The 16,776-nt window shown below is 39.6% G+C and overlaps 1 protein-coding gene across 1 annotated transcript in view; it reads right to left on the bottom strand.

Moving 5' to 3' along the window:
- Nucleotides 1–16,776, bottom strand: part of RNF180 (ring finger protein 180) — a 45,611-nt gene that overhangs the window by 21,575 nt on the left and 7,260 nt on the right.

The raw sequence follows: 16,776 nt of genomic DNA, 5'->3' as shown, positions 1-16,776 counted from the left end.
CCAGATGAAGTACCTACGCTGTACTTAGTACTCTCATAGAAAAAACTGCCTGGAAAACATGACATGCTTAGTTTTGCATTAATTAAAAATTAAATTTGAATTAGGGTACCTCTTGGTCTTATCTCACAGTCCCTGGTCTGCCAGTGTTTCCAGCCTCATCTTAGCATGTTACTTGTCAAACACAAATCTCTATAAACTTTTTCTCCCACTGTAACCTCCCTAAACTATCTAACCATTGGCCTCCATAGTACCTATTTCAGAGACAGTGAGTAACGTATACGCTATTTATTCCTAATTTTGTTAATTAAATCAGGTCATCATATGCTTCTCCATACACAGAGTATTTTTGAGCACTTGATTTTTATTTTATTTCATCCGATCTTCACCATTCTATCTGGTGGTTCTCTCCCACTGAATAATTGCTGAAAGTAAAATCCATGCCCTTGAGGCAGGGATTATTCATCTACACTGAAAAAGCATCTAACACTTTTGAAATTCTCTGAAACAAATAAAGATGCTAGAATACCCCTAAAGCTTTCATTGTCAATGCTGCAAGTTACTTCTACAGAAAAGCTATTAAACAAAATGTTGCTTATAAATCAAATGGTTTAGTATGGATTTAGCAATATTTAAAACAAATGGTATTGCAGTTTTTATGGGGAACTCTTACAGGTTTTATGCTCTTAGACACCATCATTGTGTATTTAGTGTGACTGTACACTATACACTGGTACAGTTCTACATTTAACGTCATTCCTGTCCTTCCAGTATGTGATGTTCTTCCTTCCAATTTTTCACTAACAAAAGCAACCTCATGTACCTCAAGAAGTAATATAATGTATAGGCTGCAAATAATCTGTGATGATGGCTACTGCTACTGAGAGCAATCTTTTCAAAATCAACTTTAAGGTCTCTTCCAAGCCCAAGCATTCTATGATTCTATGATGATCCATAGAACACATTCTCTTTTTGAGAGTGTATTTTTAATTTTCAGAAATTTAGACATGACATTAAAAATTTTTTACAGAGATAAAATTAAAATGCCACTGGACTCTTAGGCCATTTAAGTTCTCTAAAATATGGCTGGACAATTTTTCTGCTGTCAAATGATAAAAATATAATAACTTCCAACATTTTGGTTCAGTTTCAACAATACTTGTAGAGAGTAGTTAATTCTGTAGTTAATATGCTTATGATGTACTGTCAGGTCCACTCTGGCCAAATTTAGTACAAAAGCAAGGAGTGAAACATGAAAGTAAAAAACTCTTTCCTAGAATCAACTTTGAGCTCAATCTTTGAGCACATTTTCAGATTTTGGTTATCCAATGTCATCAGCATGCAGATCACCTAGGCACAACTACTAGGTAGGATGCTCATTTCACTGTTCTTGCATTACTGAGTGGAAATTAAAATGTGGGCCCTCTGACTCCACCTCAAATTAGATATTTTAGTTTCTTAGTTAGAATAACTAATAATTTAAGTATGGATTATTACACACATTAAATATGTACGGCTACAAAAGCTCAAAAAGCAGATACAAAAGTCTATCTTCAAAATTTATGGAGATAAAAGCTGGATCACTTTTTATATTCACATTATGAAATTAGGTTGTCAATACATGGTGATTATTCTCTAGCCCTCAACTTAATTCTATCTGTAGCAAATCAGTTCTTGGTAACATCTCATACATTTCCACCTAGAGCCATTACATTTTCATAGCCATCATAAGAAACATCCATCAAGTGAAGATAATTTGCTGATAGGAAACAGTCTGACTGTAAACAACCAAAAGTCTAACATAAGAACATTTTCTAGCAGGATTGCTAGACTATGGAACAAATGAATAGTTAGCAAAAATTTTAAGTATAAAGCCATGTTCCATGTTATACCCCAGCTGATCTCTTAGCTAACATCTGTTTACCTCCAATCACACAGTTTCAGCTATACTGTTATCCTGGCTACAGTAAACTACTGACCTGATGCGGCAGAAAAAAGCAACAGAGAAGTATTTAGTTTTGCTCTTTTTTTCTTCTTTGAATCAGGGCACTGTGAAGTCAGATGAGACAAGAGAAGTAGACAGTTCTCACCAGAACTGTATGGGGATGCCTTTTCACTCACACAAAACCACCACCTATATTGCCTACTCACACTATCATTTAAACAGAAAAGGTAATCAGATACTGGTATATTTTGTCACTGCCAAATGGTTCTGACTATGTCAGTATTTTTAACAAAGAACTGTGCAAATTGCCCAGAATATAATTCATAAAACTAAGTTGCAATAGCATATCACTGACACGGTGAGTCATATACATTTCCTTGATGTTCACATTTGGTAAAAGCAAAACATAATTCCTGAAAAGTTCTGATTCAGTCACAAATACACTGTGCTCATCCACCATTCTCAGAGTCTATACAAAGTCTGTTCAGAGAGTCTATACAAAGTCACTAGTAGGAACCCTGCAGACAGACACATAATTCATACCTTCTTTTAATTTTGTTATTTTGTTTTGTTATTTGTTATGACAAAAATCTAGTTTCATTGGTAAGCTTTTCTAAAGGACTACCCCATAAACTAGCAGGTATCTTGAACTCCTAGGAGCTTCTAGAATGTCTCATAAAAGACGCATCTCGCACCAACAGGCTCTAAATCAGGAAAGGTGAGCTATTAATATTGATAAAAAGTTTGCACTTCAGCACAATTTTCTGTTGAAACAAAATTTAAACTGGGTTTTTCTGAATAAATTTGACACTAACCACAAAAAATTCAGAAATACAAAGAATTTAAACATTATTGCTCTACACTAACTTTGGGAGATGGGTCCTTAAAACAATTCCTTAGATCAAAGGGAAAAAAAATAGATGAAGTTCTTTGGCAAATGATGGAAATGGCAGCACTTTGTTTTCTACTAATGTCTTACCTTACTTCTTTCTTAAAAGTAAAAACATAGAGCCAAACAAATAAAAGATGCTATCCATCTTGTGTGTTTCATATACACCCAGAAGTCCTGATCTCTTAATTCAACATCCAAATATGTGTGAGTTGACACTCACCACTCTGTTTTCCACTTAAATTGCATTTGTGTGTGTAAGAAGTCATAGCCTCCAGAAAGTCTGATCTGTTTCCCCCCCACTCCTTTTTCTTCTCTCTAATCCAGCTTCAAGACAAAGAACAGCAGGAGAAGGGAAAGTAGGTGCATTTGCACTCCAACTCCACTACCCTTTGTTCTTCCAACCTCCCAGCTGCAAGCCTATCTAACGTAGTGGGTACATGACAAGAGACAGTCACAAAAAAACCCCCTGTATTTACTTTCTTAGGCTAAGTGGTCTCACTCTTGAACTTGAGATGGTTCTGCTGCATCTCTCCATTGTAAAGTAAGATTATAGTTCACTAATAGTGGATCAAGTTAAGCCCAGGAGATCCTCATAACATTCTGTTACCCACTGTGGTGGGCCACATACTGTACTTTTCAGCATACATCCCAAAAATTCAGTACTACTCACATATTTGTATTAAAAAAGTTTCCTTGCACTAGTCAATGCTACATTTATACTTAAACTAAAGGGTTGGGCTACTTTCAGAACAAAAGGAATCCATAAGACAGACATCCACACAGTGGTTAACACCATTCTAAATATGGATATATTCCATGGATTAACAGATTTAAATCCAGAAAGATTAATCTAGTAGTAATTCTAATGTATTATTTATATCCTCCTAACACAGCTTACTTTTAGAAACCAGATTGGTCTGTTGTGTGGTTCTGCAGATGGAAACAGCAACTACAAAAACGGTGCTAACATCTTTCAATTTAGTAGTTCCTTGATGAAGAGAATTGATCATCTGGAAGAAACCTCTTTCTGCTCAGCATTTTTTCTAAGGCATAAATCTCAATTTCAGTTTGCTAATATACTAAACCCAGTATTACTCCTTACTGTAACATAATTAACATGCTCACTTCAACTGGATTTTGGACCCAGCTCAAAAGAAGCACTACTTAACAGTACAAGCTGTGGCAGCCAAGAGGAACTACCAGGTCTACCTGTATCTACTCTTTAAACAATCTCTTCATGTGTCTTTTCCTACAACCTTGTCTATCTTTTAGAAAGTGAGATGGAGCACCAAACCTAATTAACAGCTGGAAAAATTGTAAATAATATATACCATATACAATGCTACATTTTTCTCTTTACTATTCTAGAATCCTGTTTTCCAGTGTTGTCAATGAAACAAACAAGTAGTTCTTTAAACCACTGATAAGTGTATTTGGTATGCACCAGGCACATAGCTTTTAGCATTTTCCAGAACCACAGGTGTAATGTTTCCTTCTATTCATATGTTTGGTTTGTTGTTTTTTAACTAACATTCTGCTACATCCAACTGTAACACAGCCAGAATGCTCCAAAATCATCTACTCTTTCCAACTCAGGGACCCAGCTGAATATAACACTCCACATTGCACTGTTCCTTTCACTGTTTAATGCATTTTTCTTCCTTCACCTTGTCTGATCTTTTTCATGTTTTGATGAATGTTCTCTGCTCTGTTTCTTATTAATTAAATGCCTTCTATGACTTATTTTCTTAAGTAGATTGCTTGGCACATGACAAGAAAAACAGCAGAATAAGCACACAGATGGGAGTTTTGTTTTTCCAGTAAAATGCATTTCAGAGTTGCACTTCAATTCGAGCTCTCCTCTTCCTGAGACATACTAATTTTAATCTGAAAACCTGAGATATTCTAAATTACATCTATTTTTATCTTTTAATTAAGGCTTTTAAAAAAGTCCATGGAACTCTTTTTTCTTACTGTTTTTTCTTCACCAGTTGCTTCTGCTCCGTCTCCCTTAGATAACATCACATTCTAGTTCTCAAGCTGCTAGCTAATTATTTGCAATTTGCTTCAGAATCTGTATTAGGAGGGCACTTTAGCAAAAAAATCCAAATCAAAATTCAAAATAGCTTTTAAAATCCATTGAAGAGCACACAAGTGAAATAAGTAATGTCATTAAAAGTTGGGAGAACCATCAAATTATTTATTTTTTTGAGTGTTCATAACATCATTTGATTCTGCATATTTTACCAATCATACAAAATTGATTAGTCCAAGTAATGCAAGCTCTCTTCACTCTGTACACAAAAGAAAAGGAGATATATAAAATACGAAAATGAGATCACTTCAAATTCAACCTTTTGGGCTACAATATATTAAGATTTGATTAACTTTTTGTCAAATTGCTGGATTTCTTTTATAAAGACTCTAGAGAGAAAGCCTTGTGTAATGAATATGTTTCTTCTGACTGATAGCATTTTCAAAAATTATTAACAGTGGGAACTGTCAGATTTCTATCATTCTCTCATAAAGCAGACATACTCTTGAAAAAACCCCCAAACCGACCAACTACACATTCCACCCCTCATAGTTATGAATTGTATTAAATGTGAAGTATGTTTTTAGCTAAGTCATCCATAAGGGTATCCTTTCCCTTCTGATGTGCAATCATTTTAATTTATAAATTTTATAAAGCATTTGGGAACTACATGATACCAGAAAAAGCACTGTACCAAATAAAGTCTTGGCAGTAACTAGCTTAAAAAAATTATGAGGCCATAGCTTTACAGTCATCAGGATGCTAGGTCATAACATAGAAAACTTTTGCTTTACCTAATTTATTGGTACAGACTTGTACTTTGTATGTGAAAAAGACATTCATTTGCCCAAAAGAGTGCCAGCTTCTTCAGCTGTAATAGTAGGTGCTATCTTTCCTTACTTTTGTATTATTTCCTTAATTCTGAAGTGCAATTACCATACAACACCTCTTCAGTATTTTGCAGTACTATACATAATAATTCATTTAACTAATTTGCTACTTTAACTTTGCTATTTCCTGCTAAAATCATTGATTCCTTATCTACTTCAGAAATAGTAAGTTTGTAGAAATCTAATCTGTTCTGTTAGCATAACATCTTTTGAATGTGTACAGTGATTTCTTAGTGACTACCTAAGGTTTCACCTAATATAGTGAAAGAAGTGTAAAAAAAAATTATTTTCAGATAGTGTTATTTTTTTCTCAAAAGCAGACATGAGGAAAACATGCTTAGGAGCTAGATACTATAAAAGTTAATGGGGGGTCATGAATTAGAAACATTCACAGATACATTGCCTGCTGCAAAGCATGAAGAAATAGTTGTGGTTTCGTCATCCCTGGCAGTGTTCAAGGCCATGTTGGATGGGGATTTGAACAATCTGGTCTAGTGGAAGGTGTCCCTGCCCCTGGCAGAGGGGTTGGAACTACATGATTTTAATTTCCCTTCCAATTCAAACCATTCTATGATTCTGATTCTATGAAATAGTAGAGAGCTTTACTTGCCCCATGTGTTAGGAATTTTATTTTCCTGGGGAAAAAAAAAGAATTTTGAAGCACCAAGACCAACATTTACTGTAAATCTCTGTGCAAGTCACATTTAAATTATCTCAGTTTATATGTATTCAGAAAGTTTGGTACCATGAAAACCAAAAAGAAATAGTCACTGAGTCAGTAATAATTTGTAAAAATTATGAACTAGGGGCACAATATTCTGTCAAATTTATAACAATACATTCTTTTCTTCTGTAAAATTCTGTCTTAAATTTTCTCCTTATTGTGTATTTAACATTGCTCTCCTGGCACTACACAGTAATACTCATAAATATGAAAGTACTCTTATATTCTTGTCCATGCCATTGTTGAACTTTGACTTTCATGTGCCACAAGGCATCTTTATAACTGCAATTTAGTCTGCTCTTCACTCTACCTTTCTAATACAAACACCTGCTGAAATTATGGGATTGACCTAACTGCACAGTACTGTAACCCACCTCCACAAACAGGTCATTGTCTTTCTCAGTTGAGGGACTGCAAGTCTCATAAATTCTTATGATCTAAGTTGTCTGTGAGCTTCTAGAAAACTAAAATAATACTTTCTAAACCTTAAATTTTATATAAATAAAAAAGCACACAGTTTTTCTATAATTCTAGGCTAATCAGTCAACAATAAAATATGTAACTCTCTTAAATGGGCTTAGTTTCTTTCTTTTGGGGTTTTCGTCCAGTAGGATACATTACCCCAGCTATTGATCCTTTGGGTTGTAGCAGTATCAGTAAAATAGTACTATTTAAGGTAGAGGAGGCTGCATCTGGAGACTTCGTGTGTTCCTCTTCAGAAAAACTACACATTACCAAGAAGCGGGAAAAGCACAAATATGTCAGTGAACACTTGTGCCTTTTCTTAGCATACTAACCACCAAAGGTGGCCTGGAACAAGAAGTAGCAGATGATCTTCTCCCTCTTTTGCAAGACAGGCACATAATGCATAACAGCTCATGGAATTCTGCTATGCTGAGATCATTCTATAAAATTATTACATTCTAAAATCAGTTTATAGACAAGAAACTTATTAACAGGTATTTCACTTAAATGAAGGAATATGTTCACAGGACAGCCACCTATTTTGGCCTTCAGTAAAGCTATTATTACAGTGCAGCTATACTATAGTCTAGTCTGTATAACATAGCTTCAAGATGATCACAAATATATTAGATTACATACAGATACACTGAGACAATCCTGATACAACGAATTTATCCAGTAGCACCCTGAAAAATTTTTGCTCCTTTCCAACACATGAGTTAAGGGTTAAGTAATTTACAACACAATTTATAACACAACACAAGCAAAGTTTCTTCCTGAAATATCCCTAGCAAATTTGCAAAGCTGTCAATTATTAGAAACAAATTGTTTAAAAGACCTATTAAACACTAGAAGAGGCCAGGTCAGACAACAACCTCAAAGCTGAAATCTCAAATAATGACATAAAAAGACTGCAGTTAAAAGTAATTAAACTCAAAAGTGTTGGCATTTAAAGACTTGCAACAGGAGCTCCAGACACTCTTCAGAAACCAGCAGCTTTCATATGCTGTTTTACTCAGATACAATTGCTACAGAAACCACAAATGCAATTTAACAAAGGTAAGTTATGCATTTGGGTCTGTATCCATCACTCTTAATACCTTCTTCTTAATCCAGTTTATAATCAGTGAGAGAATTAACGTGATAATTACAAAACTCACATAGTTACAGCCACAGCAAAAGCAAAGATAAGACAAACTCTGGCTCAGAAGCTACTCATGCCCTAAATTTCTCTCCTCCTTTTATCAACAAGTCAAAAAAGATACTGCTCCTTGTAACTACATAGCCATGTTATGCAGTATTGCTGCTTCTAGGAACAGCTACAAGCTCAGCACTGAACTTCTGAGGCATCAGAGCTGAGGTTGGCCATGCTTGCTTTGGCTAAACTCCCCCTGCACTGCCTGCTGCTTGGCTTTACTTCATTTAGCTGTGACAGCAATTTTTCTAACTGACCAGACATCTCTGGCCAATTTGTTTTCCTTTTGCTATCTTTGTATGGTGCAACCACTGACAGCAGTTGTTCCATGTATAATTAGTCAGCTGCATTTCTAATATAGTGATGTAAAGAAATGCAGGCCTGCTAAAGACAGCATAAGTCTTGAGAAATAGAGCACTGGCTTGGCACTGGAAACTACGACAGATATGAGAAACTTCTCAGAGGTCTATTAAAGAAATGCAGACTTGGCCCTCCACAGAATGTTTTAATGATAACCAACAGAACAAAGTAACTGTATCTCACATGAAAGGCACCACATACAGTAATTTGGATGTAGCATGAAGCTGGAGATCAGTAAACAGAGAGTGAAGATAAAGAAGTTTGTAATCAAACACACAAAAATGACCACAAATTGATTCTGGGGTAGATAGAAAGAAACCATCAACTGCTCTCAGTGAAGGATTTAAACATAAGAATGCCTTAAAAATAAGAGCAGGAGTAGTTCTCAAACACTGAAATTAGAGTTTCCTTCTTCCACAGGTTGGAAAGCTTTATCTTAATATTTAATTTTCATTACTCTTTAAGTCACTCAAGAAAGATATAGTATTCCTCCAGGTCCTCATATTTCCCTAACAAAGGTCTCAACTGAAACTTTATAGTTACTGTTTGCCTACTCTACCTGTGATTTCATTTCAACTCATTCCCTTCCTGATTTACTTTGGTGCCAACACTAAATAATGCTTTTAGCTGTTCAGCAGCCAGTTGAGAAATCCATAAATAGTTTGAAAATACTTAATTCTTGTAATCAGCATCATAGAAGGAGTGACTGAAATCCAAGTGCATAAATGCAAAACTAAACACTTAAAGCATTTACAGTTTCAATACAAACATGACAATGCAAGAAAAAGAATCGTACACCAATTTATACCTGAAAAAGAGACTTGCATAGATTAAGCAAACTTTGGTCAGAAGTTAAACCTTTGAAGCCTAGCATCTTCCCTACAAGACTGCTAGAGCACCCTCACTACAAGTTGCTAGAGGACATGATTACGGACGTGAAAACTGAAGGCTGCAGGGTGAGATAACAGAACGTGACAGTGTGGGTAGACTATGCAGTATCTTACCTATCTGTTTCTCCTGAGTTCAGATTAACACTGGGAGCATGAACACAAACTCACTTCTTGGAAACTCTCAGTATCCAAGAAACCATTAGTCACCTTTGTAAGACAAAACATTGATGTTTTCAAAAAGATACAAAAGAACTGGTAAAGCGTCATTAAGAAATGACGCAAAAAAGTGCCAATAATTTTTTCCCCAATGAATCAGGATCATTTCCAAGTGGATACTGCAGTTTTGAAGCTGACTATATAGCCTTCCTCTATGTCAAATGACTGTGAGGAAAAAACAAATATAACTGGAAGAGCCACAAACAGTATTTCTGACTGAGATCCTTCAGAAAATTAATACACACTGCATGCATTAGCAAATGATGTAAATATATAACAAGATATACCCAAAATGGAATTTTTAAAAGAAATACTTAATTCTCCTAGCTATAGTAATAATAACAAGAACCATTACCAATACTGCCAATTCCTAGACTTAAGTAGTTATTCTCATGCCCTAAGAATTTATATAATTATCATGCACCAACAATATAATCACATCCTAACAGAAACCTAAAAATCCCCTGTGAACACAGATGTGCAGACACAAAATGCAAGCATCTCCCTCTCAAGCATTAAGAGCAGTCCCTTGCAAGAAGAGGCAGAGGAAGCTTGGGTCCCTCTGCTGTTGGATATCTAGCTCAGTCCTGTACCTGTTGGATCACAAAATATGATATCTGCAGAGAGGGATTTGAGTGGACTTTGCAGAAAGCCGTGAACCTGCTTGGGTTGAAAGCCGGATTCCAGCTTGGGCTTGGCTGCTCCTCGGGAACCACTCAGGTGAGAGAGGGGTGGGACAGGCTCGTTAGCTGGTGTTCCAGAGGGCTATATAAGAGCCTGAAAGAGAGCTACTGGCTGATTCCTGCTTGGGCATGGCTGCTCCACGGGAACCACTCAGGTGAGAGAGGGGTGGGAGAGGCTCGTTAACTGGTGCTCCAGAGGGCTATATAAACATCTCCAGGGAGCGCAAGCAACCTGCAGCGCGGTGAACAGGAGTGGGCAAACAGGGGCATGGCACGTCAGTGAGGGCGTGGCACAGCAGATTGCACATCAGTTTGCACAGGCAGGGAAAACAGGCAGGGCACAGCCAACTCCAAGTTTGTTTGTGGGTTGTTTTTGGTTTGGGTTTTTGTGGTTTTTTTTTCCCCATATTTCGACTTAAGCCAGTAATGGTTTCTAAAAAAATTGAAAGCCGTCACTACTGTTAACACTAGGAGTGTGTTGACACAGATAGAACCCTACAAGAGGATGCAGCCATTCAGGTCTCTGGCTGCGCAGACTGTCTGACCCTGGCAGCAGTGCCAGAGGACATCGTAAGAGGCACCTGTGTGCGATGCGAGCAGGTCAGTGATTTGCTCTGCATGGTAGCAGAGCTCAAGAAACAGGCAGAGAGGCTGAAAAGTATTAGGGAAAGTGAAAGGGAACAAACTGGTGGAGTCACACCCTTTCGACCCCCAAGGAAGTCCAGCAGGAGACAGTGATGCCCTGCCCCTCCTGCTTTCAGGAGGCAAACCGAGTGGATGAGGGGAATGGAAACAGGTCCCTGTTCGGAGAGGTAAAAGAAAACCCTCTTGACCCCCATCACCTCCCCAGGTGCCCTTGAACAACAGATATGAGGCCCTAGACTTGGAAAGTCAAGCAGAGGTCAGGCAAGAGGAAGATCTGTCTGCAGGTTGCACCCTGTCTACCAGATGGGTTACAACTACAGCTATAAGAAAAAAAAAGAAGGGTAGTTGTGGTAGGTGACTCCCTTTTGAGGCAAACTGAGGGCCCTATTTGTCGACCAGACCCATCCCACATGGAGGTTTGCTGCCTTCCCGAAGCCAGGGTGAGAGACATTGGTAAGAGACTTCCTGAGCTAATTCGAACCTCAGATTACTATCCACTGTTGGTAATCCAGGCTGGCAGTGATGATATTAATAGAAGAAGTGCCAGGGCAATCAAAAGGGATTTCAAGGCACTGGGTAGATCAGTTCATGGGACAGGCACACAGGTAGTATTTGCCTCAGTTCCTGTACTTGCTGGAATGATGAGAGATGAATTAGGAAAAGAGTAGGAAAGCCTACCTTATCAATAGGTGGCTAAAGGATTGGTGTCACTGTCAAAATTTGGGGCTTTTTGACCATGGGGCAAATTCCACAGTACCCAGACTTCTTAAATCAGATGGGCTTTATGTATCTAGGAGGGGCAAAAGGACTGTAGCCCATAAGTTAGCGGGGCTCATCAGGAAGGCTTTAAACTAGGTTTGAAGGGGGAAGGGGTTGAATCCAGGCTCTCCAAAGAGAAGCCCAGGGATGAAAAGCCTGAGTTAAGAGTAAAATCAGCAGCCCAGCTGAAGTGCATGTACACCAATGCACGCAGCATGGGCAACAAATAGCAGGAGCTGGAAGCCATCGTGCAGCAGGAAAGCTATGACGTAGTTGCCATCACAGAAACGTGGTGGGCTGACTCACATGACTGGAGTGCTGCCATGGATGGTTACAAGCTCTTCAGAAAGGACAGGCAGGGTAGGAGAGGTGGAGGTGTGGCTCTATATGTTAGAGAGCCTCTTGACTTTGTAGAACTTGAGGTCACCAGTGATAAGGTTGAGTGCCTGTGGATCAGAATCAGGGCAAGGTCAACAAGGCTGACATCCTAATGGGAGTCTCTTATAGACCACCCAACCAGGATGATGAAGGGGATGAATTATTCTACAAGCAGCTGGCAGATGTCTCCAAATCGCCAGCCCTTGTTCTTGTGGGCAACTTCAACCTGCTGGATATCTACTGGGAGCTCAACATGGCAGAGAAGAGGCAGTCTAAGAGATTCCCGGAGCGTATAGAGGATAATTTCCTGCTCCAGCTGATAAATGAACCTACCAGAGGTGGGGCCCCACTAGACCTGTTGTTTACAAACAGAGAGGGGTTGGTGGGAGATGCAGTGGTCGGAGGCCACCTGGGGCACAGTGACCATGAAATAATAGAGTTTGCAATACTCAGGGATACAAGGAAGGCCACCAATAAAACCTCCACACTGGACTTCCAGAGGGAAGATTTTGGCCTGTTCAGAAGACTGGTCCAGAGCATACGATGGGAAAAAACCCTTGAAAACAAGGGGGTGCAGGAGGGATGGACGTGCTTCAAGAAGGAAGTCTTGAGTGCATAGGAACAGGCTGTGCCAGTGTGCCAAAAGGCAAGCCAGCGAGGTAGATGACCAGCTTGGTTGAACGGGAAGATTCTGAAGGAAATCAGGGATAAAAAGAGAACTTACAGACTATGGAAAATAGGACTGGCTACTCAGGATGAGTTTAGGAATATAACTAGGTCATGCAGAAAAAACATTAGAGAGACAAAAGTGCAATTCGAAGTCAATTTGGCTACTTCTGTTAAGGATAACAAAAAGCACTTCTATAAATACATTAATAACAAAAGGAGGGGCAAGGAAAACCTCCATTCCTTGTTGGACTTGGGGGGGGACATAGTTAACAGGGATGAGGAGAAGGCTGAGGTACTTAACACCTACTTTGCTTCAGTATTCACCAGTAGGACAGGTGGCCCTTGGGACAACTGTCCTCTGGAGCTGGTAGACAGGGACAGGAAGCCGAATAGTCCCGCTGTATTCCAGGAGGAAATAGTCAGTGACTTACTGAGCCACCTGGATCCACACAAGTCCATGGGACCAGACAGGATCCATCCTAGGGTGATGAGGGAGCTGGCAGAAGAGCTTGCCAAGCCGCCCTCCATCATTTACCAACAGTCCTGTCTCTCTAGGGAGGTCCCAGAGATTGGCAGTTGGCAAATGTCATGCCGATCTACAAACAGGGCTGCAAAGAGGACCCGGGAAACTCCAGGCCTGTCAGCCTGACCTCAGTGCCTGGCAAGGTTATGGAGCAGATCATCCTGAGTGCAATCACACAGCACCTACAGGATGGACAAGGGATCAGACCCAGCCAGCACAGGTTTAGGAGGGGCAGGTCCTGTCTGACCAACCTGATCTCCTTTTATGATCAGTTGATGCACCTGGTGGATGAGGGGAAGGCTGTGGATGTGTCTATCTGGACTTCAGCAAAGCCTTTGACACTGTCTCCCATAATACACTCCTGGAAAAGCTGGCAGCCCATGGCTTGGACAGGAACACTCTGTGCTGGGTTAGGAACTGGTTGGAGGGCCGGGCCCAAAGAGTGCTGGTGAACGGGGCTGCCTCCAGCTGGCGGCCGGTCACCGGTGATGTCCCCCAGGGATCAGTGCTGGGCCCAGTCCTGTTTAACATCTTTATCAATGATTTAGATGAGGGGATTGAGTCCATCATTAGCAAATTTGCAAATGACACCAAGTTGGGAGGGAGTGTCGACCTGCTGGAAGGCAGGAGGGCTCTGCAGAGGGACCTGGATAGGCTGGAAAGTTGGGCTGATTCCAACGGGATGAAGTTCAACAAGGCCAAGTGCCAGGTCCTGCACTTTGGCCACAACAACCCCTGCAGCGCTACAGGCTGGGCACAGAGTGGCTGGAGAGCAGCCAGGTGGAAAGGGACCTGGGGATGTTGATTGACAGGAAGCTGAACATGAGCCAGCAGTGTGCCCAGGTGGCCAAGAATGCCAATGGCATCCTGGCCTGGATCAGGAACAGTGTGGCCAGCAGGAGCAGGGAAGTGATCCTTCCCCTGTACTCTGCATTGGTGAGGCCACACCTTGAGTATTGTGTTCAGTTCTGGGCCCCTCAGTTCAGGAAAGACATTGAGGTGCTGGAACAGGTCCAGAGAAGAGCAACCAGGATGGTGAAGGGACTTGAGCACAAGTCCTGTGATGAGAGGCTGAGGGAACTAGGGTGGTTTAGTCTGGAGAAGAGGAGGCTCAGGGGTGACCTCATCACTCTCTACAACTCCCTGAGAGGAGGTTGTAGCCAGGTCGGGGTCGGTCTCTTCTCCAAGGCAATCAGCAGGAGGACAAGAGGGCACGGGCTTAAGCTCTGTCAGGGGAGGTTTAGGTTGCATATTAGAAAGAAGTTCTTTACAGAGAGAGTGATCAGGCATTGGAATGGCCTGCCCAGATAGGTGGTGGATTCACCGTCCCTGGAGGTTTTTAAGATGAGGCTGGATGTGGCACTGAGTGCCATAATCTAGTAATCACAGTGGGGTTGGATCAAGGGTTGGACCTGATGATCTTGGAGGTCTCTTCCAACCCAGTTAATTCTATGATTCTATGGACTATGACAGTTGGGGAAAAAACCTTGGTTTCAGAAAAAAACAAGATATCAGTGGTATTGATTGACCTGTCTCAGCCCAGAGAGTCCACACCTTGATTTCATCAAACCTGTGCAGAAGACTATTTGTACCTTATCTCTCCCTTTGTTTTCCCTGAAACCCTGCATCCTGTAGAACCAATTACCTGTTCCCCCCTGTAAAATCCCCTAAGATAAAGTGGGTTTTTCCCCACGAGGTAATTGCTAAGACCCCAAATTTGTTAACCTGGGTTTTCCCCTTATGTCATCCCCTAACCCCCCTATTTTGTAATAAATTGTAATAATTCCAACCCTCTGTTGAATATGTAAACCCTAAACCCTTTAAAATGAACTTAGAAGTCCAATAAACCATTCCAGTTTCTTGCCTCCCCTGGGATCGTTTAGTTATTGATTCACTACATGCACCTACATCTTAGAACCTGCACCAGTGCAAGCTTCTGGAGGCAAGTGCAGTTCAGGAGCTCACAGAATTGCTGCTATTTACAATGTGTACAATTACACATTTACAATATGTAATTTTCAAGGTGTGTATACTTCAATTTAATAGCATAGTCACATTCTGCCACAACACAACATTTATGGCCACACTTTGGCTTTCTGAGACACAGAAAAAACCCCTTCAGCAGATAAGTTATCTCACAACAAAATAAACTTAGAAGAGCAGCCCACACATTTAACAAAGAAATTCCAAAGGCTGAACAGGTCTGCTTTCTTTGGCTTACTTTCCAGAAAAGCTTTAATTAAAGATAAAATAGCTTCTAATAGCTTAGAAGATATTCACCTAACATCAGTATGTCTTAAAAGAGTGTTTAAAGTATATACTTCCCACCATAGTCATTTATAAAAGCTCTTTCGCTCCATCCCCTCAGAGATTTATGCTTTTTTCTCTTCATGAAGTTTTACTGATTGCTTAAGAATACATGCTAAGTATGTTAGAAATCATGTTTATGAAGTACTACAGATCAGCTTCCTACTGAAAGTACCACAGCAACAAAATGCACATTTTGAGAAGGAGGATCGTAAGAATGCTAAAGAAAAACAATAGCAAGTAGACCTTTCAAGAAAAGGGAAGATACTGACACCAGAGGTGAGCTACCATGAAATGGAGCGTGTGGCAGAGGATCATCCCTATTTGTGACATGTCAGACAGTACAGAGGATGTGATTTTCTAGATTCACATATTCCTGGGACCTCAGTGATCAGAAACACAGCTGAACTAGTCACACATGCTGCTTGGCACTTTCTGAGAAGTAGACGCAATTTAAACATTCCATACCATGACTGCAGACTCTCACGAAGATTAAAGGAATCAATGCAAATCCAAAATACCTTCTTCTCAAAACTACTATTCAAACCCAGATCATTTAGTTTACATACTAATTTTAATTTTTTTTCCTTTAGAAACCATATGCTTACTGATGAGTCTTATCAGATTTAACAACTGTATATAATTTGCTATAGAATGTCAATAATTAAAATAATGTAGGAATTGGTTAGGTATGTTTTAACAAGAATAAGACTTGGAAGTATTTTTCTTTATTAGATATCACAAGTTTGGAAATTTTGTATACCATTTTACTTTTAAAAGTAACATTTAACAAATATTGAAGTGTCTGGAGAGACTGCAGATGACACAACTTTGCAAATGCTCATGTACACTGTGCTTGTGCATCATCATAAGGCCTGGAATTTTTAAAGCCATTTTAGGGACTCAGACACCTAAGAATCTTTAGACTGATTAGAAAACCAGTATTCAATATTAAGACATCCAAATTTGGATGTTCTTTACTCTCAGCTTCAGAGATGCATTTTACAAAATAAGAAAAAGTTTTGTTCAAAAGGCCACTATGTCAATATGAGTCTTTGGGCAAACTAAAACCCTTCCCAGAAATGAAAGATGAAACCTTTTCAGTATGAACACCATATTGAAAACCCTCATAGCATGTCCCAGACCCATTACATTTTCAAGATGGTTCTTACATTTAATTGAGAGACAGCCTCAAACTATCTC

This window comes from Myiozetetes cayanensis, unplaced genomic scaffold (genome assembly GCF_022539395.1).
Source record: "Myiozetetes cayanensis isolate MyiCay16 unplaced genomic scaffold, myiCay2020 scf4, whole genome shotgun sequence".
NCBI classification, from domain to species: Eukaryota; Metazoa; Chordata; class Aves; order Passeriformes; family Tyrannidae; genus Myiozetetes; species Myiozetetes cayanensis.
This window is presented reverse-complemented; position numbering and strand designations above follow the sequence as displayed.